This window comes from Hoplias malabaricus, chromosome 6 (assembly GCF_029633855.1).
Source record: "Hoplias malabaricus isolate fHopMal1 chromosome 6, fHopMal1.hap1, whole genome shotgun sequence".
Lineage (NCBI taxonomy): Eukaryota > Metazoa > Chordata > Actinopteri > Characiformes > Erythrinidae > Hoplias > Hoplias malabaricus.
This window is the reverse complement of record NC_089805.1, coordinates 4828163-4852691: the sequence shown is the minus strand read 5'-3', so window position 1 is coordinate 4852691 and position 24529 is coordinate 4828163.

Below are 24529 nucleotides of genomic sequence, written 5' to 3'. Positions count from 1 at the left end.
CACACGTTGGTAGGTAGATTGGTGACTCAAAAGTGTCCGTAGGTGTGACTAAATGTGTATCTGTGTGTGTGTGTCGCCCTGTGAAGGACTGGCGCCCCCTCCAGGGTGTATTCCTGCCTTGCGCCCAATGATTCCAGGTAGGCTCTGGACCCACTGCGACCCTCAAATGGATAAGCGCTTAAAGATAATGAAAAGAATGAATGACGGAATATTGCTATTTTATATTCAAACCACCTCTTTTTCAACGTGTAACTGCATGACGTCATTACGTAAACAAGTCAGAATATCACGCTAATCAAGATGATATTATTGCACATGATACGATATAGCACAGCCCTAGCTGAGACATTCTGGAGCAGCTGTGCAGGAGCGTGAGGTCTCCATGCTCAGTGCCAGACTCAGATCCAGTCGTCCAGCATCAGTACGTGTCCACACTAATGTTTCAATGCCTTTGATTCCAGGAGAAATGTTGGATAAACAAACACCCAATACAGTCCATGCAGTGGTGTCCAGCTGTTAATTACAGCTTCACCACTCACTGACGTAAACCCCCCCTCAGACACGTTTAGGCTTTCACAGCAACAGCCCATTGAACTAATTAGGGATGACAGCAAGCATCACCAAATTAATGAATCAGTAATTAACGATCAATACCTACGACATTAATCAGTGCGCCGAAGGCCCCCCGGCTGTGAGACAGACCCCGGGAGAGTTGGTATTACTCAGTTTTACTCAGCATTACACAGTACACTGCTGTCCCTCAATCACAACACCCTGAGAGAGAGAGAGAGAGAGAGAGAGAGAGAGAGAGAGAGAGAAAGCAAATAAAACCTTATTGACTTTCAATGGAAGTCTATGTAAAATGCTTTTATTTCAAGCCGTTTTTAAGTATTTTATCCTGAAATTTTCACACATTGTGAAGCACAGCTGCTGTGTTTTTCTTTGGACAGCGAGGATATGTTCCTGTGGCTGAAAGCAAACAAGTCTTCACAGCAATGTTCTGAAATCTTGAGTTAATTCAGCAGAAATGTTGAATGAGCAGGTCTTCTTTGGAACACATCATTACAAATATGGCTTCTTCTTATTACTTAATTGATTATAATAAATTCTTTATTAGGCCTGTGAAGGACTGGCGCCCCCTCCAGGGTGTGTTCCTGCCTTGCGCCCAGTGATTCCGGGTAGCCTCCGGACCCACCGCGACCCTGAACTGGTTAAGAGCTTACAGACAATGAATGAAAGAAAATGGTTTATAACAGTGCTTCACTAAATCACATTCTGTTCTGTTACTATGTTACTACACAATTATTTTATGTAACAACACTGTCAATGTATGTAATAGAAGAGGAGGTGCTAATAGCAGGATTTGGGGGAATTGGGGTGTGAGAGAGTCTGTGAGAGTGTGTCTCTCTCACACACACACACACCAGCACACAACGGTGGTGAATATGAACAGAGCACGAAGCTGCCAAAGGCCGCAGGTTCCCACCATGCACCAGGCTAAGCGCTCGCAAATAACAAAAAAACACTGAACCTAACAGACAAGTCAGTAAGATGAAACCCTGCTATCTCTCTCTCCCCTCTTTCTCATTCTCTTCCCTCTCTTTCTGAGACAGATGCTGCAGAGTCACTGTGGTTTCCTGGTGTTCCAGGTGCAAGACATGGAGAAGAAACTGAAGAGAAGGAAAGGGTTAATCTATCTTCCTGATGACCAGCGTAATGTGAAGCAGCCCAGGCTCTTTCCGTGGGCTCTAATCCACAGCTAAGAGCTGCGCGCAAAAACAAGAGCGCTATGTAAATAAGCCGAATTTTTAATGGATGAAGCAGAGGTCAGTGTTCTGTATTAATGGCTTTCGCCTCCGGCTCAGATCAGCTGACCTCATTGGAACATTTAAATCCTAAACGCCACGAGTTATGAAGGGTCATGGCAAAGGCACTGGCATCCGAACACACACACGCACACACACACACACACACACATACCAACCTTCCAAATGTGTTCGCTTTGGTCAGGCTTGCTATTGTTATGATCTAATTTGAATATCATATTTATATTCTCTCACCCTCTGTTTCTACTCGTGTAACATGAGCTCCTCTGAAATATATCAAGGCTTTACCCTTCAGTTTGCACCATTTCTGTGAGGATTTGATTGCATTCAGCCAGGAGAGCTTTTAGTGAGCACATATACTGATGTTGGATGCTTAGTCCCACTCCAGCTCATCCCAGAGGAGTTCGGATTGGTTACGATTTGTAGTTATTGCACGTTTCAAAAGCAAGCTCCACTCCAGTGGTGGCGCTGTTTCACTAAATGTACCTGAAGAAGAACTGCTGTTTCTAATCTTTCGAAACATAAGAGTTGCAGAGTGTAATTCACTTTTAAATCACTGCACTCCTCCTGCCATTTGCCATCCTCCGATGGTTACATAGTGCAGTTACTGTAGTGCTGAACCCAGAACAACAACAACAACAACAACAGAGGCTCTATTCTCTTTATTACAGCTTACCCAGTAAACAAGGAACGTCCCTGGACGTTCAAAATAGGTCTAAAAGTAGTCTGTCCGTCAAGGACATATTTTAAACATCAATGGACGTCCAAATCCATCTTAATAAGTTAGTTAAGTGGTGACCAATTGATAACGTCAGTGGACGTCCAAAATGCGTTTTATACAAGTAATTTATTTTGGGACCAATTAATAACGTCAATGAATGTCCAAAATACGTCTAATAGTCGTCTTTTCATCGTCTGTGTTTGGACGTCTTTTCAACTTTCATTTTCAACCTTAAGAGAACGTTGATTAGACGGCAGTCATTACGTTATTTCAACGTTGAATCAACGGCTAAATGTTTACTTGGTAGTGGTGAATCAGAGATTTTGGAGCTGTCATTTTAAGGTATAAATACTGCCTAATGTTGCTTTAAGGTTTACAGTTTAAGATAAGGGTTAGGATTAGAGGTAGGGATAAGGTGAGGTATAGAATGAGGTTTAGGGGATGTTTTACGGCTGATTTTAAATGTTGGGTTGCCAAACATTCACATCATGATCCACGGATATTGCACCAATGATATTTAGTTCCCACATATGCATTTAAAATATTGCAAAAACTCATTTATTAATGGGAGGGCATGCCCATATTGTACATTTGAAACACATTAAATCTCTGGGTTTTTCATTTATGACATATTTGGTCCAGAACTCCAACCAAAACACGGATAAGACCCTGTGATTTTAAAGGATAGAGATTGAGCTTTATACCATATTTATTCTGAAACATTTCTGTTCTCAGTGCTAAGGAGAGCTGGTGTTTTATGTTTTCATATTCTCTCTCTCTCTCAGTGGTCAGCAGGGAGAGGATGCAGTAGCCTCTTGGTGCAGTGTGGGGGATGCCAGTCGCTCTGAGGCCTGTGCCAGGCTCCACGTGGGCACCGGGGGCAGGATGGAAAAAGGCACACAAAGCTGCTGGACGAATGAGCAGAGGAAAAAAAGACAGAGCTGTTGGATGAGAAGGAGAGAGAGCAGAGCCAATAGATACAAGTGCCAATCTCTCACACACACACACACACCTCTACTCCATCCATAGTATTCATTATAACCCAGGTATCAGAATCGCAATTGGTCTATGTATTCAGTCTATGTATAAATAAACAAATACATTTAACCTTGATCATTTTCTTTTAATACGAATGCACTGGACTTTGAGGCAATGGAACTGTGTTCTCTGGTGTGATGGCGTGAGTGGATCAGACACAACAGTTGCCGCTGGAGTTTTAAAAGCCCTGAGTGTCACTGCCGACAATAGTCCACCAACTGAAAATATCAAGCCAACAGCATCCGCTGATGAAGGACCAACCCAAACTGTGCAGCGACAGATGAGCTACTGTATCTGACTGGAGGACTGATGAGGTGGGTGTGTCTAACAGAGTGGACAGTGAGTGGACACATTAGTCAAACATTCAAGCAGCACTGCTGTGTCTGATCCACTCATACTAATGCAACACACACTAGCCCGCCACCACCACGTTAGTCTCATTGAAGTGCACTGTGGTGCTGTGATGCAGAGCAACAGACAGACTAGTCTGTAATGGTAGAACTACAAAGCGCTCCTGCGTGGTCATCAGGACAATGAGTGTAGAAACAAGGTGTTGTCTTTGGGAAAGTGCCATTGACGGGCTGTGTGTGTGTGTGTGTGTGTGTTACAGTACAGACATCATTGCAGAGAGAGACTGAAGGAGCAAACATTGCTCTAATGAGGACAGTAAGGGTGCTTCACTCACACATACATTCTCAACCCGTATTAAACAGACTGTACTGAAGTTTGTGAGACTGTCTGTGAGAAGTGTGATGTGTTCTCCCTGTGTCTGCGTGGGTTACCTCCAGGTGACTGTCTGTGAGGAGTGTGGTGTGTTCTCCCTGTGTCTGCGTGGGTTTCCTCCGGGTGAATGTCTGTGAGGAGTGTGGTGTGTTCTCCCTGTGTCTGCGTGGGTTTTCTCTGGGTGACTGTCTGTGAGGAGTGTGGTGTGTTCTCCCTGTGTCTGTGTGGGTTTCCTCCGGGTGTCTGTCTGTGAGGAGTGTGGTGTGTTCTCCCTGTGTCTGCGTGGGTTTTCTCTGGGTGACTGTCTGTGAGGAGTTTGGTGTGTTCTCCCTGTGTCTGCATGGGTTTCCTCCGGGTGACTGTCTGTGAGGAGTGTGGTGTGTTCTCCCTGTGTCTGCATGGGTTTCCTCCAGGTGACTGTCTGTGAGGAGTTTGGTGTGTTCTCCCTGTGTCTGCGTGGGTTTCCTCCGGGTGCTCCGGTTTCCTCCCACAGTCCAAAAACACACGTTGGTAGGTGGATTGGCGCCTCAAAAGTGTCCGTAGGTGTGTGTGTGTGTGAGTGAATGTGTGAGTGTGTCTGTGTTGACCTGTGAAGGACTGGCGCCCCCTCCAGGGTGTATTCCTGCCTTGCGCCCAATGATTTCAGGTAGGCTCTGGACCCACCACGACCCTGAACTGGATAAGTGTTACAGATAATGAATGAAATATATAAGGGACAAGCTGATAGCTAATCAAGGCCCCGACTTTCTTACTTTAGCACAACAGACAGGGTTTCTGTGGTTAGCCTTAGCTTCAGCTGAGCAACTAACTCATAAATTGCACAATATTAGTTCCGGAAGCATCCAGAGTCTCTCAGGAAGAAACCATTTTTTAAACAGTTCAGTAAAATGACATTACTAAGTTTAAATAAAATATCACAAATTAGATGAGTGTATACCAAGACTTAAAGCTAATATAATAATAATAATAATAATAATAATAATAATAATAATAATAACAATACCCAGGTTGGCAGTGCCGCAAGCTTAGAGTCCCTTAATCACCCTATTCATACGTCTGTAGCCATATCTCTCTGAGGTTTGATTTTGCAATAATATTACCTTAAAAAATAATATTACCTTATATGGTCATTAAAGCAATGTCTTGTACTAGCTGCTCACTGCCCACAGCAGCAGTACATTTCTGGACTTACTCAGCCTATGGAAGCCACACACACTCAAATATATTCAGGCCTCTACATTTGCTGGCTCACTCAGGGGGCAGTAATAGTGTGTGTGATTAACATGTATCTCGCCTAGCAGGACCAGCACTAGCCACACACACACACACACACACACACACACACACACACACCACGCTGCCACCCAGCTGACTTAATGACTCTTAATGACTTCTTAATGACTTTTTAATGACTTCATTACGATGATCCTGCCTTCACGGCACCACACACAGACACACACACACACACACACATTAGTAGGGACACCCCAGAGATGAGGGATATCACCACTACCTGCTCTATCTTCCCTGCGCTTGTTCCAGAATAAATCCCACCGCAGAAGCCTGTAGGTGCACATTATGAGACGAAACTAATCTGCGGCTCATTAGGGAATTCAGCACAGCCGTAAAAATATAAAATCATAGCGCAGAGAAGAAGTGGAGGAGTTAAACAGGCTCTGGACTGAGGTCTCAGATATGAAACATGGACGAAGGGAATTAAGTTATGGCTGGTATGATTCGGGCGGTGGATCATTCTCAGAGCTGCTTTGATACTGACGTGGTGGTGGTGTGTTAGTGTGTGTTGCTCTGGTACGAGTGGATCAGACACAGCAGTGCTGCTAGAGTTTTTAAACACTGTGTCCACTCACTGTCCCCTCTGGTAGACACTCCTACCTGGTCAGTCCATGGTGTAGATGCGTCCATGGTGTAAAGTCGGGGATAGTGCTGGGCGATATGAGCGCAAATCAATATCACGATTAACATTTTACCACGATTAGGATTATTTTGTTTTTGTATTTTTGACACTTGTAGTTCAGTTATGAGGCTTGTACTATAAATATGCTCCTATATTTAAAATAGTACAAAATACACCATCCTAAATTTTCAACACACTCCAAGTTGGTACAGGATCGTGTTTAGCACTGGGTTGCATCACCTTCTCCTTTAAACTTTTGGGAACTGAGGAGACCAGTCGCTGTAGTTTTAAATGTTAACTGTTCTCCCATTTTGTCCCCTCCAGGGTGTATTCCCGCCTTGCGCCCGATGATTCCAGGTAGGCTCTGGACACCCCGCGACCCTAAATTGGATAAGCGGTTACAGATAATGGATGGATGGATGTTCTCCCATTTTTGCTTGTCATAAGATTTGGTTACAGTGTTTTTTCCATTTATAATCCACCAGTTGTTTTCACTGTGTGACAGGTCCTGACTAGTTTAGCAACTGGACACCTTTACTAAAGAGCCATGATGTTACAAGCATGCTGAATTACTGAAATAAACAAGGCTGAAAAAGACGTTGTCTGGATGGCAGCATATTGCACCAAAACCCAAATATATCATTCAGCATTAACAGATGTGCAAGTCACCCATGCCATGTGCGATAATGCCCCCTACCTTCACAGACACTGGCTTTTGGACTGTGTGGTCATAACAAGCTGGATGGTCCCTCTTCTCATTAGCCTGAAGGACATAACATCAATGATTTCCAAAACAAATTTCAGACCACACAACACTTTTCCACTTCACCTCAGTCCATCTTAAATGAGCTTGGGTCAAAAACGTGGCAGTGATGGATGCAGTGATGAACTATGCTCACAGACTGGTTTGGGAAGTGTTTCTGCGTCCATGCAGTTGTTTCCTCTACAGAAACCTATCTGTTTCAGTGCCGTCTGAGGCCTTGAAGACCACAGCCTTCTGGGAGTTGTCCCCCTCATATAGAGATTTCTCTGGATTCTCTGAAACTTTTAATGATATCGTATGTTGCACATGATGAAGTCTCCATGTTGTTTACTGTTTTAAGTTGAGAAACATTATTCCTGAATGATTTCCTTGTTTGCCCTTGTTGTCCTTCAGAGTAGTGAACCCTCCCCATTTTACATGAATTGATCGTCTTTTTTTTTCTCCGTAGCATTATACAACAAAATCAATACAAATCCCACCATCGTTATTTGAAATATTATTTTTGTTCTATTTTCATTCAATTCATTACATTGCATTTTGATTTGCTAAACACATTTTGGGCGGCACGGTGGTGCAGCAGGTAGTGTCGCAGTCACACAGCTCCAGGGGCCTGGAGGTTGTGGGTTCGATTCCCGCTCCAGGTGACTGTCTGTGAGGAGTGTGGTGTGTTCTCCCTGTGTCCGTGTGGGTTTCCTCTGGGTGCTCCGGTTTCCTCCCACAGTCCAAAAACACACGTTGGTAGGTGGATTGGCGACTCAAAAGTGTCTGTAGGTGTGAATGTGTGAGTGTGTCTGTGTTGCCCTGTGAAGGACTGGCGCCCCCTCCAGGGTGTATTCCCACCTTGTGCCCAATGATTCCAGGTAGGCTCTGGACCCACTGTGACCCTGAATTGGATAAGGGTTACAGATAATGAATGAATGAATAAACACATTTTTCTGAGCAGTTTATGTAGTATAATATAACAATAGCATCAATGACTTTGATATTTATAATACAAGTTATAATGCAGATCTTTTGTTTTTATTTACCTTGAGAAATGGATGAAGGTTACTTGTGCTGGTGCGAGTGTGTGTGTGTGGCCCTTCGTCTCCTCTGAGTAAACGCAGCCATTCAGGTGGAAGTGTCCGGAAGAAGGGGACGGCGGCACTCTTAGAGTGGCTTTCACGCCGCAGAATTTTCCGGGTCACGCGCCAAAGTCACAGAACAGCCAACAGAGCGGAGCAGGAAATTCATCGGCTGCAGAGCCCAAGCACACACACACACACTTGTACCTTAGAAACACAGCATTTTGACACCCAAGAAGGACACGTTAAAAAATATATAGGATTCAGTAGTAGTCCATCTACATTTACACCAATTTTCAGCCGCCTAGACTCAACCGTTCTCCAGAAAAAAACAAACCTAGCCCACCCTGCTCTGTACTGACTGTTTACACCTGGAGCACTCCGCCCTTTTAAAACATAACAGTCATGTCAAATCACATTTGATTCTGTCTTAAGACCACTTACGGTCTCAGGGAAAATGCTGCACCGGTGAAACACTCCTCAAACATCGGTAAAGCTCCGCATTCACACACTCACCGCATCACAGTAAGCATCCGTTTATTTCTTGCGTTCCGTAACCCACAGCATCCAGGCAATGGAAGTGTTTACGTTAAGTCCAATGTACGTGAATTCAAACCTTAGGGGTTGAAACCTTCTTATTCTTTGGACCAATGAGCGCTGCGGGCTGTGAGTGGCACTATGTGGGTCCTATTACAAGGGTAGGGGGGCGTGCTGGTGGGATTTGCTGGTGGAACTTCAATGATGGAAACAAAAGCCTGTATGTGAATAAATATTTTGCTCCAATTATTTAATTTAAGCCCTGAATGACTAAAGCCTAAGACATCTATTGTTAAACTGGAGTAGCCCAAACCGCTTGAAAATGTATACAAAAAAATTAATATTCTGAGAATAAAGTGAGAATTATTCTGAGAGTAATGTCAGAATGATTTTGAGATTAAAGTCGGAAAATTCAGAGAAAAAAGTATAATTCGGAGAATATAAGCTGTGTTCAGGTTGTGAGAATGCACTCTAAACATGCATCAAGTTAAAGTTAGTCTATGGTTGTGTACCAAATTGCATACTGCTGCACTGAATGGTATGTAAAAAAAATAGCATAGCACCTTTAGCAGTGCTTTCTGTAGTGTAGTATGTAAAGTTCCATAGTGTGTTGTTTGGGACACAGCCTTTTCCCAAGCTCAAACTATGTCAGTGTAAACATAAATTGTTTTGTAAATGGATTTCAGCATAATGTCACCAACAAAAGGAAAGCATCACAGCACCTTTTTTTAAAGTAGTGTTAATGTAAGCAGACAAGTTTTACCCACAACGACAAGATCACATCATAATTAGTCATTAACCTAGCCTAGTTTTACATTATTTTAAATATGATGTGATGTGTTATTAGGAGAATGCTGGTGCAGACAGAGGAGTGGCAGGTGAAAGAATGAGAGATACATTTGTAGCACTTTCTGTTTGCGTTTGCTTTCATGCAATTAGTGCTCTCCCGATTTTAGTTTCAGTTCTATGGAGCAGGAATAGAGCAATGTCCTAATCTCAGCTCACGCTTTTTAATGTTTGGCGATTATTCATTGTCTCATAAACCTCCAGATGTTGTTTCTAAAGAGAGAGAAAGCCTAGCAAACCAGACCAAAATGCGTTGATATTTTTTTTTACCCATTTACAGATTACGAATTTTGTAAACACATTAGACTGATTTCAATCACACAACCAGACTGGAGAGTAGGAAATGGTGTCTTGGCTGACACAGATGATTCACTGCCTGCCTTAAACTTGAATTCCCATTGTTGGAGAGTGTATAAGACACTGGTAGCAGCAGGTGAGCGATGTTTCAGGCACTTAAATCAATAAATAAATCAGAAATGATACACAGTTTATCCAGGAAAATAAAATCAGACCTCATCTGCTCAGAATGGGAATGCATTTTAATGACAAGTGTAAACAGAATCCAAATACAAAAGGCATGTTAATACCATGTGTTACTAGGCCCATAGGTTTGATTTGTGTTTTCTGACATTGTTGGATACACTGATATCTGCAAACATAGATCATTTCATATAATATATATTTCACATTAAAAGAAGTGAGCTAAATGAGGATACTTTTCCCTGTGTTTAAGAAATATAAGTCTTTGCGGGGTGTGGGTGGGGAGGGGTGTTAAGGTGAGGGTCTACATTAGATATTCACACTTTCAAATATAACACATATATTACTACAGTGTGTCATCTTTCAGCTAAAATCAGGCCTCACACAATCAGTCCCTATGGCAACAGCTATTGCAAGAAACACACACACACACACACACAGTGGAGTGCAAGTTGTAAGTCTGTCTTCTTCCTGCTCTTATGTTCAGAATTCCAATGGTGCCGAAATGGGTTCAGTAGAGGTGTAGAAATGTACCTTGATGCCTCTCTCTGAAGATGGTAATTCAACTGCATTCAAATTTAGACTTTGCCATTCCAAGTAATTTCCAGACTTTTGCGTCAGCACCCCCCGCCCACCCCTCTCAGTCTGAGACACAGTCAATCTCAGACAACTCATTAAAGATTAGTGTAACATCTCAAAATCCTCAAAGAACTAATATTCTTATGATGTACTTGTAAAAACGTACTCTCCCATTTGTTGGAACAGTCTGTAAAAGGCAATAAAAACAAGAATTTGTGATGGGTTCATTCTTTTGAAACTTAAACATGGATCCTGACAACAGCACGAACTTGCACTGTCTTTCAGACCTTCTAAGAACAGCAAGGACCCGGAGAACAGACTTAGTCTGTGGCTCCCTATTCACTATTCCCTATTCCCTATTCAGGAGGTCCTCAGACTATGTCAGTCCCGAGTTACGATGTTTCGTGGTTACGACACATCTCCCATTTACTGTATAAAGCCTTGTTTCGACTTAAGCGGTTTTGCGTCGTAAACGTCGTAACGTGAACTTCGTGTGTGGTGTGCGTGGCGTGGCGGAAGAATACACGGTTACGCGGCTCGGGACCGAGGAGGATAGGTGTTAGGAGAGGATAAGTGCTTACAGTATGTTATTTACGTACAGTATGTACGTATGTTCTGACTTACACCGAAAATCGGTTTACGACGCGACGTAGGAACGGATCAACGTCGTAAGTCGAAGACCCCTTATCAAGCAGTGCAGTGTATTATGGGTATCCACTATTCACTAATATTAGCAAGTGTACATGTGTTCTACACTACTTTTTTGTGGTGCATTGTGGGATTGTTTGAGCACACTGAAAATTGTCCACTATGTTTTCGGACACTACTAATGGCAGAACCCCAAAATAGTGAACTAGTGTATAGGGCAGAGTTTCAGACTTCTGATATTATTGTGTAGTAGTAGCATTATGTGGAGTAGTGTCATAGAAAACATAAGACATAGCTTTTAAGTGTTCTCCTCCGAGTGTGTTGATTCCAGAGATGCTGCAACGGCAGTGAGTAGAAAAGAAAAGGTGATTTGAAAAGACTAGTAGGAGTAATTAGCTTACATTAAATTGAGAAAATATTGAGGTGTTAAAGGTGACATTTATGATTTTAATATAAAATATAGGGCTGTTAAACCATTTAAAAATAAATCCGTGATTGATCTCAAAATGTATTATATTTAATTTTTTTTAAATCTGTGTAAATGTTATAGAAAATAAGGACTTTTAACTGACATCTTGCAATTAAAATAGCGAACATATTTTATGCTAAATGTATTAATGTTTAAAACTGCTGGGACACTGGGAGAAAACTGTAAAGGAGTTTGATTCACTCACAAATACTAGGCAATAATACTGAACCTACAACACAAAAATTTGGATCTGTAAAAGATTAGGGAGCTGTAGTCTCAAATATAAGATATGTAGTCACATACGCCTGTGTCTCAGTTCAGAAAGTGCTAACTGCATGAAAGTAAACACAGATGAAAAGCTACTGAACTACACCACACAAGTAACTACTCATTAAAACATACAAACAAGTTCCATTTCAGTTACGTACAAACAATGTTCCTCGTTTTTTTTTTTTTTTTTTTTTTTTTCCTCTCTGCCATACTGTTCCACTTTAAATGACACAAAGAACTGAACTGAACTAAACTGAACGTAAACAAACCAGACAGAACCATGTTTCCCCATAATGCCCCTAAGTGTCACACAGCTCCAGGGACCTGGAGGTTGTGGGTTTGAGTCCCGCTCCGGGTGAATGTCTGTGAGGAGTGTGGTGTGTTCTCCCTGTGTCTGCGTGGGTTTCCTCCAGGTGACTGTCTGTGAGGAGTGTTGTGTGTTCTCCCTGTGTCTGTGTGGGTTTCCTCCAGGTGACTGTCTGTGAGGAGTGTGGTGTGTTCTCCCTGTGTCTGCGTGGGTTTCCTCCAGGTGACTGTCTGTGAGGAGTGTTGTGTGTTCTCTCTGTGTCTGCGTGGGTTTCCTCCGGGTGAATGTCTGTGAGGAGTGTGGTGTGTTCTCCCTGTGTCTGCGTGGGTTTCCTCCGGGTGAATGTCTGTGAGGAGTGTGGTGTGTTCTCCCTGTGTCTGCATGGGTTTCCTCCGGGTGACTGTCTGTGAGGAGTGTGGTGTGTTCTCCCTGTGTCCGTGTGGGTTTCCTCCAGGTGACTGTCTGTGAGGAGCGTGGTGTGTTCTCCCTGTGTATGCGTGGGTTTCCTCCGGGTGACTGTCTGTGAGGAGTGTGGTGTGTTCTCCCTGTGTCTGCGTGGGTTTCCTCCGGATGACTGTCTGTGAGGAGCGTGATGTGTTCTCCCTGTGTCTGTGTGGGTTTCCTCTGGGTGACTGTCTGTGAGGAGTGTGGTGTGTTCTCCCTGTGTCTGCGTGGGTTTCCTCCGGGTGACTGTCTGTGAGGAGCGTGGTGTCTTCTCCCTGTGTCTGTGTAGGTTTCCTCCAGGTGACTGTCTGTGAGGAGTGTGGTGTGTTCTCCCTGTATCCGTGTGGGTTTCCTCCGGGTGACTGTCTGCGAGGAGTTTGGTGTGTTCTCCCAGTGTCCGCGTGGGTTTCCTCCCACGGTCCAAAAACACACTTTGATAAGTGAAGGACAGGTGCCCCCTCCGACATGTGTTCCTGCCTTGCATCCAGTGATTCCAGGTAGGCTCCAGACCCTCCGCGACCGTGAATTGGATAAGCAGCTACAGACAATGAATGAGTTCAGAGGTCTATACTCCTAGTGGTCACTTTTAAAACTGCCCATCTTTACCCACATACTGTATATGCCAACTAGGATATAACAGCTATTTATAATAACAGACCATATTGTACTTGTTCATCATAATCAATGTCCATCCTATTTATAATGTGAGCACAAATTCTGTTCACTGTACATCTGCTACAATTATCTGTGCTGTGATACTCTCTGGTGTATTTTTAGTATGTACTTTATCCTGACACCTGGTGACATTCAGTCTAGTCTTTTATTTCTTACATTGGACAATCAGGAACCACTATATAGAATCTGTCTTGATTATACTATGTACATAGTATCAATTCTGCAGGCTACTAGACCTTTCTAATTAACAGGAAGTGATGGACTGGTACAAAACACGTCATGCCAAGCTTTGACTCCAAAGACTGTTTTGACACAAATGAATTAAAAATGGCCAATAACTGTGACCCATCAATGGCCCATAAAGTGAACTCTGGTCCATGTCCTTTCAGACCCACAATGCCGAGTCATTTTCTCATAGAGGAAAAGTGTTATATCCAGGTGCACGGATATAAAAGCAGCCCTCGGGCCATTTTGGCCATAGTCTAAAGTTCAGAAAACACACGAATGAATGAATTCATTAATTAATCAATCATTAAATCTTGTTTTCATTAACAGAAACCCATCCTTCCTCTCGGTGCCCCTCTACGGCTATCAGCTGCGATGCCTGAGGACCTGGGGAGCAGGGATTTTAATCCTCCTTCCAATTCACAGAGGGATTTATCATTTTTTCCATTACCTCTTTATTTGTTTGTTTGCTTGTTTATTTATTTATTTGCCATGCGCCGGCAGAGGAAACAACAATCAAGGCTGAGGCACAGACGCTGTCGGAGGGAAGCGAGAGAGAGGATAAAGAGCCTCGTTCTTTTTAGAGGAACGCGACTCTGACAATCACAGCACGTATAATCCCAAGCTCAGATTGAATTATGCCACAGGTTAAAAGGTGGGCTTCGGATGTACAGGCTGAAGATGGGGGGAGAGGGAGATGGCGGGGGGGTGGGATTGAGGATGAGGAATAGCTGCAGGCTCGATGCGTGTGCTGTTGCACGCTCTGCTAAATCAAGAGGACAAGGGGCCGAGGAGCGGGGTGGTGTTGAGGGTGTAATAAAACCCAGAACAACATTCTATGCAGTTGTTCAAATCCTTTCACAGAGAGAGTGCTCCTGGATCCGTGTTGACAGGTATTCCTTCGGCTAATCCGCAGGTTCTCCAGGCAGAGCGGCCTGTTCTGTGTCTGGAGTGTGTACTCCACTCAATGGTAGATGATACTAAGACTGGTTTGGCTTTTTTCCCTCCATTTCCTTCTCTCTGCTTTATTTTCACATCTCTCTCTCTCTCTCTCTCTCTCTCTCTCTCTCTCTCTCTCTCTCTCTCTCTCTCTCTCTCATTCCTTGTAAAAGTTGGCTGAGAACATGTGGATGTGTGCCGAACCAGGGCCAGAATTATTTCACTAGTGTTAGGGTCCCTGAGCAGCCGCAGGTGTGAGTCATTGTCAATAGAATGAGCCGAAACAGGAACGTACCAGTCCCCATTGCCTCAGTCCAAGGGAAATTATGTTTTTTGGCATCACCAGCATACTAATAGTTAACTACTGTTATATATTTTATATCTCTTCTATCTGAGTGTGTATGTGTGTGTGTGGGGGTACTTATGCAGATGTGCCCTTGGGAGTAATGGGGCTCAAACAAACACACACACACAAACACCTCAGCCCATCCATTCACACACAGCTCAGAGTAAATGAACCGAGATTTTTCAATTTGGCCAGCGCCTGTCCAGCCTCACCACCAGTAACCAGCATCGCTATGGCGACCCAGAGTCAGCTATGGGCTGGAGAGGATTGGAATCCCTAATGAGAGCCATGAAAAAACAGATCAATCAGATTCATACCGCAGCATCAGATAAACAATTCATACTGGAAGAAGAAAAAAGGCCTCCTACAGAGCTATGGAGTATTTATACAGTGATCAGGCATTGATCAAAACATTAAAACCACACTGACTATATATGCTTTGTGCTGTATGCGTTGTACATATATGTGTTGTGCTGGTATGAGTGGATCAGACACAGCAGTACTGCCCGAGTTTTTAAAGGTCTCAGTGACCACCAAGTGCAAGGGGACCGACAAGGTACGTGTGTCTAAAAGAGTGGACAGTGAGTGGACACACTGTTAAAAAACTCGAGCAGCACTGCTGTCTCTGATCCATTCGTATACTGGTGCAACACAAACTAACACACCACCAGCACTATTTCAGCACTGAGAATGATTCATTCATCCAGTTCAGGGTCGCGGTGGGTCCAGAGGCTTCCTGGAATCATTGGGTACAAGGCGGGAATACACCCTGGAGGTCCTTCACAGGGCAACACACACACTCATACACTCACACTTAAGGACACATTTGAGTCACCAATCCACCTACCAATGTGTGTGTTTTGGACCGTGGGAGGAAACTGGAGCACCTGGAGGAAACCCACGCAGACACAGTGAGAACACATGAAACTCCTCACAGACAGTCACCCGGAGAAAACCCACGCAGACACAGGGAGAACACACCACACTCCTCACAGACAGCCACCCGGAGGAAACCCACGCAGACACAGGGAGAACACACCACTCTCCTCACAGACAGTCACCCGGAGGAAACCCATGCAGACACGGGGAGAACACACCATACTCCTCACAGACAGTCACCCGGAGGAAACCCACGCAGACACAGGGAGAACACATCACACTCCTCACAGACAGTCACCCGGAGGAAACCCACGCAGACACAGGGAGAACCCACCACACTTCTCACAGACAGTCACCCGGAGGAAACCCACGCAGACACAGGGAGAACACACCACACTCCTCACAGACAGTCACCCGGAGGAAACCCACGCAGACACAGGGAGAACACACCACACTCCTCACAGACAGTCACCCGGAGGAAACCCACGCAGACACAGGGAGAACACACCACACTTCTCACAGACAGTCACCCGGAGGAAACCCACGCAGACACAGGGAGAACACACCACACTCCTCACAGACAGTCACCCGGAGAAAACCCACGCAGACACAGGGAGAACACACCACACTCCTCACAGACAGTCACCCAGAGCAGGAATCGAACCCACAACCTCAAGGTCCCTGGAGCTGTGTGACTGTGACACTACCTGCTGCACCACCATGCCGCCCACTGAGAATGATTCACCACCAAAATCATACCTGTTTTGTGGTGGTCCTGGTGAGGGTCCTGAGGGCAATGCCTATGTACCTATGGATAGTACAGATGTTGAGTGTAAACCTAAAGATTTGACAGTATAAAGTGGAAAAAGCAGGTGTGTGTGTGTGTGTGTGTGTGTGTGTGCTTGTTGATCCAGCAGAAGGTGATGCAGAGTCAGAGTGTGTTTGTAAATGGAGTGTTTGGTGATCTGTGCGAAAGAGACGGACAATTTAACACAGCACTTCCGAGACAAGCACTCAGCGACCTCAGGAGGTTTTAAAGGCCATGTGGCTGTTGTTATCCTCCTGCGCACTGTTAGTGTGTGTGTGTGTGATAGAGAGAGAGAGAGAGAGAGAGAGAGAGAGAGAGAGAGAGAGAGAGAGAGAGAGAGAAAGACTGAGTGAGAGCGAGAGCGAGAGAGAGAGAGAGAGAGAGAGAAAGACTGAGTGAGAGCGAGAGCGAGAGAGAGAGAGAGAGAGAGAGAAAGAGAGAGGCTGGGGCTAAATGGGTACCTGCTGAATCCACCTCCTTCATAATACAGCGCTCACTGAGCCTTATAATCCTCCACGAGGAAGCTTTCCAGCACACACACACACACACACACACTAACAGAACAGCAGTGTATTTTGTATAAAAAATAACCAGCCAGTTCACTCTGAATGATGTAGTGTCACAAAAGCAGAGAGAGAGAGAGAGAGAGAGAGAGAGAGAGACAGAGAGAAAGAGACAGAGAGAGAAAGAAGGAGAGAAATAGGAAAGGGAAAAAAAGTGTGAGAAAAACAAAGGACATACAAAGGAAAAGAGGGATGCAGACATACAAAGAAGCAGAGGAGGAGAGAAAAAAGAAAGAGGCAGAAGACAGGAAGATATATGGAGAGTAAGGGACTGACAGACAGTCAGACACAGAGAGAGACAGAGCGAGAGAGAGAGAGAGAGAGAGAGAGAGAGAGAGAGAGAGAGAGAGAGAGAGAATTGTTTATGTCTTGTAATGAATCTTATGGCAGTGGAGGTTAGCTGGAATAAAACTAGACACATGACCCAATACATCCCACGCTACAGCACCGTCTGTCCCCCCTACACACCAGCAGCACATCAACACACACACACACACACACACACAAATTAAAACTTTCCCTTCCACACGCTCCCTTCCATGCTTTTCATCTTCTTGAAAACATCACAGCGTGCATTTTGTTCAGTTCGTCAAAACAAAGGCCTCTTAACGCAGCAGGCTCCAGCGTCCAAACAATACTTTCCTCCTCACCATTTAAATCAATGCAACATAATTAGAGATCAGCAGGCAGTGAAGACTAGTAAAATATGATATGACTCCGGCTAGTGTTCTTATTAACTATTGTCAGAGCCTGTGAACATAACACACTATACGTCCACAAACGTGTTTTTGATCACAGCTTGTATGAACCCCACAGCAATCCTTGCAATTATTTAGATACTGCACCCAATGCCAAGAGTCAGCTAGAGGGGTCTAAATCAGTGCAACTGTGTTCTCTGGATTGGATCAGACACAGCAGTGTGACTGGAGATTCTAAAAACTCTATGTCCACTCACTGTCCACTCTGTGAGACACCCCTATCTCGTGTGTCCACCTTGTAGACGTGAAGTCAGAGACAGTAGCTCATCTGTTGCTGCACAGAGTGTGCTAGTTGTATTTTATTATCCCATTAGTTGGTGGACTATACTCAGTCCAGCAGTGACACTGAAACCTTTAAAAACTCCAGCAGCCAGTGCTGTGTCTGATCCACTCAAATCAGCACGACACACTCTAACACACCAGCACAACATCAGTGGCACTGCAACACTGAGAATCCACCACCAAAATCATATACCCGCTCTGTGGTGGTCCTGTTTATTGAAGTACAGGGTGAATACGGGGCAATGAAGTATGCGGAGCAACAGATAGGCTACAGTGTGTAATTGTATAACAGTAAAGTGCTGCTGTATGGTCAGTGGAGCCGAGAGAACGGACAGAGTGTGTAGAAACAAGGAGTTTGATTGAAAGATGTGGCTGATCGGTCGGTGTGTGTTTTCTTATTCTGTCATGGCTTCTCTCTCTCATTAGTATTCATCGTAAGTTGTTCATGTAGTAAAACACTGCTAGGGTCAAAGGGGAGTGTGAGAACATGAAAGAGGGACACACACACACGCACACACACCAATGTCTTGACATAGCAGCTGCTATAAGAAAACTAGAGGTCACAGTCACACACACACACGTAAAATCAGAGTACCTCTCACACCATGAATCAGTGGGATAAGCCATGTTTGCTATAAAAACCATCCCCACATGGCTGCAATGCTATAGCTTGTGCTAAATCTCTCAGTGGCAGTTTAACTAAGTGAATCACATTCAGGACAGGTACAGCAAATGATAGTAGAGCTACAGAGATGTGGCCCAAACACACACACACACACACATATGTCCACCACACACTGGTGGTTGAGGAGGAAGTGATGGGGACATCAGTGTAAAAGAATAAAGAGGGGTTTACGGTGCTGTGCAGTTCTACAGTTCTCTGTTGCTGAATGAGTAGAACCTGCTTGTCACTCTAGCATTAGGTGCACACAAAATAGTATGTGGCGACTCAAAAGTGTCCGTAGGTGGGAGTGTGTGAGTGAATGTGTGAGTGTGTGTTGCCCTGTGAAGGGTTGGCGCCCCCTCCAGGGTGTATTCCTGCCTTGCGCCCAATGATTCCAGGTAGGCTCTGGACCCACCGCGACCCTGAACTGGATAAGCGCTTACAGATAATGAATGAATGAATTTACTATTTAATGAAGTTCTTTTGAACTTTACATGACCCCCAGTTTCATTCATATTCCTCCCGAGCTACAGTACAAGCATGGACATCGTAAAGGGTTCCTGCAGCTGCTCCTCACTTTTTACGTTGTGCTGCTTGAGTGATGAGAATCTTACGCTGGGGTTTTGTTTTAGGAGAGATCTTGTGAGTACACGATACTCTGTACTCTTTTGTGAGCCCCACATACTTTCAATCCAGCACCACATACTATTTTCATTCATTCTTTCATTCTTTATCTGTAACCCTTATCCAGTTCAGGGTCACGGTGGGTCCAGAGCCTACCTGGAATCATTGGGCACAAAGCGGGAATACACCCTGGAGGGGGCGCCAGTCCAGACACACACAAACATTCACACCTACGGACACTTTTGAGTCGCCAATCCACCTACCAACGTGTGTTTTTGGACTGTGGGAGGAAACCAGAGCACCCGGAGGAAACCCACGCAGACACAGGGAGAACACACCAAATCCTCACAGACAGTCACCCGGAGGAAACCCACGCAGACACAGGGAGAACACACCACACTCCTCACAGACAGTCACCCGGAGCGGGAAACGAAGCCACAACCTCCAGGTCCCTAGAGCTGTGTGACTGCGACACCTACCTGCTGTGCCACCGTGCCGGCCCTAAATAGTAAATTAAATATTATAAATAATAATAACAATAATAATAATGTATTCAAAATCATTATTAATTTGAAGTTTCTTGTCATAAGGGGGCTACATTAATAATAATTGTTATTATATGCAAAATACATATTGGGTAAATATTATTATAATTAAAAAATACAAAAACTTTAATTAACTTTATTTTAAAAAATGTATTAATAATTAAATTATATTATTTATTAAGGAGGCAAAATGACTATTTTTAGTCATAATATTTGAATTATATGAAAAATAATATGTAACAATACTAATGAGAAAAATAATTTTATTTTTTTAATAGTAAATTTTATTTCTTTACTTATTTATTATTTAAAGGGAGCTCAATTAAATAAAAATTTAACTAAATGTAAAATTATTTCAGTAATATTTATGAAAAAAAACAACCCAAAAATAATTATTTAATTAATTGTATTTAAAATGAAAACACATATATTTATTAATGGGACAAACATTAATATTCATAATAATTGTATAATATAAAATGAAATGTATTAATAATAATAATAACAATAATACCTAAATTAATATATATATTTATACACAATATTATACACAATATATGCATGTTGTGTGATGTGACCCTTATCACTGTCTCTCCCTCTTTAACATTCTCTGACTGATGTGTTAAAGATGACCAAATATGGTCCGGACTGTGAACAGTAGATGCTCGTTTCAATCAAAACAACATCATGTTTATTTACAAACACCACAACAATAAACACGTGCCAGAAAAACCCATCGCCACGGCAACATGTAAACAAACTTCTGTGACATCCACAAAATTCCGAAGATTTGGCCATTCGCTGCTGACCACTCACACTGACCAGCTGCAAAAATGTTTCTCTGCTGTTTTCAACCACAAATCGAGGACGACGAGTCCGACCAAGAGCTCCACCTTAAACAGAAGAGCTCTAAGAAGGAGAAGAGAAAGAATAAGAAGAGGGGGAAGTGGAGAAATGTGGAGGAGAGGAAGAAGAGCATGGAGAAGGTGGAAGTTAAGGAGGTGAAGGTGGAGGAGGAGCAGAAAGTGAGAGCTGAGGAGAAGGACACGATGGAGGAGGAGAAAGTGTTGGAGGTGATGGAGGTGAAGGTGGAGCTCATAGAGAAGGAGGCAAAAAAGATGACGAAAGAGATCAAGCTTCTTCCCGAGATGAATGACAGACAGAAGGAGGAGGAGAAAGTGATGGAGGAGAAGAAAGCGGAAGTGTTAGAGGAGGTGAAGATGGTTGAAGACAAAATGGAGGACGAACAGGAGGCCTTCAGAGAGGACGAGAAGGAGGAGGAGTTTAAGGTGGAGGAGGAGGATGTGGTGGAGGTTATAAGAGAAGAGAAGGAAGAGCAGATGGTGCTGAAGGTGGAGGAGGAGGAGGTGAGATTTCCTTCACTGTTTTGTTAGTGTAATATCTTTGCCCTCATTCCACAATAATTTACTGGAGAATTTGTTTTACAGTTTGGAGAGAAGGAGGAGGAAAAGATGATGGGGGAGAAAGTGGAGGAGGTGATGGAGGTGAAACAGAAAATGGAGGATGAAGTGAACGATGAGGAAGTGAAGATGGAGATGAAGGTTGAGGAGGAGGACACAAACAATATTAAAGTGATGGAGGTAAAGGTGGAGGAGAAGCAGGAGGTGAGATGTTATTCACTGTTACATTAGGGTCGTTCTTCAGTAATTCACGTGTAAACACAGCTGCTCTAAACTTAAAGTGTGCTTTGGTGGAACCTTTTTATCTACAGTGTAGAGAGAGGGAGGTGAAGGTGATGGAGGAGGTGAAGGAGGAGGAGAGGAATGTGACAGAGGAGTGCAGAGAGGAGGTGGAGATGGTGGAGGAAGAGAAAGTGATGGAGGAGGTGAAGGAGAAGGATGTAGTGGAGGAGGTCAGAGAGAAGGAGGAGAAGAAAGTGATGGAGGAGATGAAGGAGGAAGAGAAGGAGGTGATGGAGGAGGTCACACCCACAAAACAGAATGGTATGTTATTAACGCTATTTCATTACTCACAGTAGATGAAAAGCTCCTAGTTGTTGAACCCTCTGCTGTTGTTGTGTTGTAGCTCCATCTCAGCCTCCGGCCCACCCTCTGTCCTCACACCTCCAGAGTGACCAGCAGGTGACCGTCCACCATGCTGACCGCGGAGACACAAGTGGTGAGTCCTTCAGAGTCTTGAGACTCAGTTTTAACACAGCTTCTAAACCGAGGACGCAGAATTCACAAAGTGGACACAGTGGTGTCTGACATGAAGAGTGTGTTCATGTGGGGTTTTCTTCTCCTAGACCTTCTGGTGACCACAGTTATGGTCAGCGTTAAGAGGGAATGGAGTCGCGATAGAAAAAGAAGGTGGGCCAGGACACTCTACGACAGGAACGGTACGTCATGAACATGCAGGAATGTTTCTTCATTCGTATAAAAATGTCATGTGATCAAAGTGAACTGACCACTGCTTGTGTTTGTGGTCAGTGTGTCATTTTTACTCTACTGTTGTTTTGTTGTTTAGCTCTGGTCCAGGCTCTCAAACACACAGCCTCCTCCTCCATGACGACCACCACTTCCCAGTGAAGGAAAAAGTACAGAGCTGATGGACAGAGAGATGAACATTAACATCAGCTTTAAAAGAAAAAAAATCCCTTTATACTTTACTCCCTAATTTTTGAATCTGTAAATATTGATTTCATTGATAATATTGTAGCTATATTGTTTAGTGTATTGCTCATTCAAAAAAAAAAAAAAAAAAAAACACAGACTCTTTACACTTTGTTTTTGATTTTTTTCTTAATTTTTGAATCTGTAAATATTGATTTCATTAATAATATTGTAGCTATATTGTTTAGTGTATTGCTCATTCAAAAAAAAACACCCTTTACCCTTTGTTTGTGAATTTTTTTCTTAATTTTTGAATCTGTAAATATTGATTTCATTGATAATATTGTAGCTATATTGTTTAGTGTACTGCTCATTCAAAAAAAAAAAAAAAAACACTGACTTTTCACACACCTTTGTTTTAGAATTCTTTTTCTTAATTTTTTGAATTTGTAAATATAGATTTCATTGATGTTATTGATTGATGTGTATTGTTTCTAAATTTTTTAATCTGTACATATTAATTTTATTGATGCTCTTGGTGTTATAGTTGTTATTGATTAATGTGTAATTAATAAATGCTTTAATCTATTAAAACCTAATCGCGTTGATGTGGTCTTTGTAATAAAGTCATGCCCTGTGTTAGGAACGCGGGACGGACTGACGGAGGCGGACGCGCTTGCTAAAACACATAATACTTTTATTTCTACAAAAGAGACTAGGATAATGAGACAGGATACTGAAACAAAGACCAAGACAGAGAGACTTGAAAAGAAGGACAATACATGGAGAGCTTAACAGGAGTCTAGACAAAGAAGCTAAACAGAATAAACTTGAACACAGAAAGCTAAACAGACAAACATAAACAGAGGGAACTAAACAGACAGAGGAAGCTAAACAGACTAAAGACACAAACAGACCTGAGACAAGAGAGATACAAAGACTGACTTAAAGGGAATGAGTAACAGACAAGACAAGACAGACTGGAGAAAGCAAACTGACGGTAGAAAGCAAATTAAAGGTGGCATGTCCAACAAAGAACCACAGAGACAAGGGAACTTAAATGAACACCACAGACAAGGGACACCTGGACTGATAACGAGGGGGCAGGATTACAAATGACACTGACAAGGAGGAGGAAGAAAGGCAGGACATGGGCGGAGACAGGGACAATAGCAAACAGAGCCATGTGCCAAGTGAGCACATGGCAGGGACAACAAACACGACAGGACAAGGGCGTGACACTCAGAACCTTCTCTTTTCTTCTTTTTAAGTTTCTTGTTTCTCTTTAAAAAGAAAGCCACAGCTTCTGCTCCTCGCTCCTCACTCCTGGGCTCTCGTGTTGAAGTGATCGGTGGCTCGTTCTCATTTAAAGGAACAGGGGCTGAAATCTATCGTTCTCAGTAGAGCTGATAAGACAGCACTGTTTCTTACAAACCAATCAGTTGAGGCAACTTGCTCTTCCATTATTTGACGTCCTGTAGCCTTTTGGTTCTGCGGTGGTGATCTAGTCCCAGCAAGGGTCAAATTTCCTGGCTCAGATTTATGTTTAAAAAATGAATTAAAATCACTGACCAGTAAAAAACTAAGAGTTGCTTTGGCTGCACACACATATGTGTATTCACATATGTACAGGCACACACACAGAGGAATGTGCACTCATCAGCTACCATCAAACAGCTAGAGGTCACACACACACACACACACACACACACACACTGCTGACAGAGAGAAAATATGAGGAGTTTTAAAGCTGCATGTCTTTGTATGAAGAAACAGATAAGGGTCGTTTTACAGAACAGTACAATTATCTCTGCTGTCCTTGTCTTTTCTGAAACTGTCTGAGCCCGTGAGTCACACACATACATGCACACACACACACACACACACACACACACACACACACACACACAAATACAGACACTTGCTTTTTTTGATCTCAGACAAATACTCTCTCTCTCTCTCTCAATCTCTCTCTCTCTCTCTCTCTCTCTCTCTCTTTCTCTCTCCTCTCTTTCTCT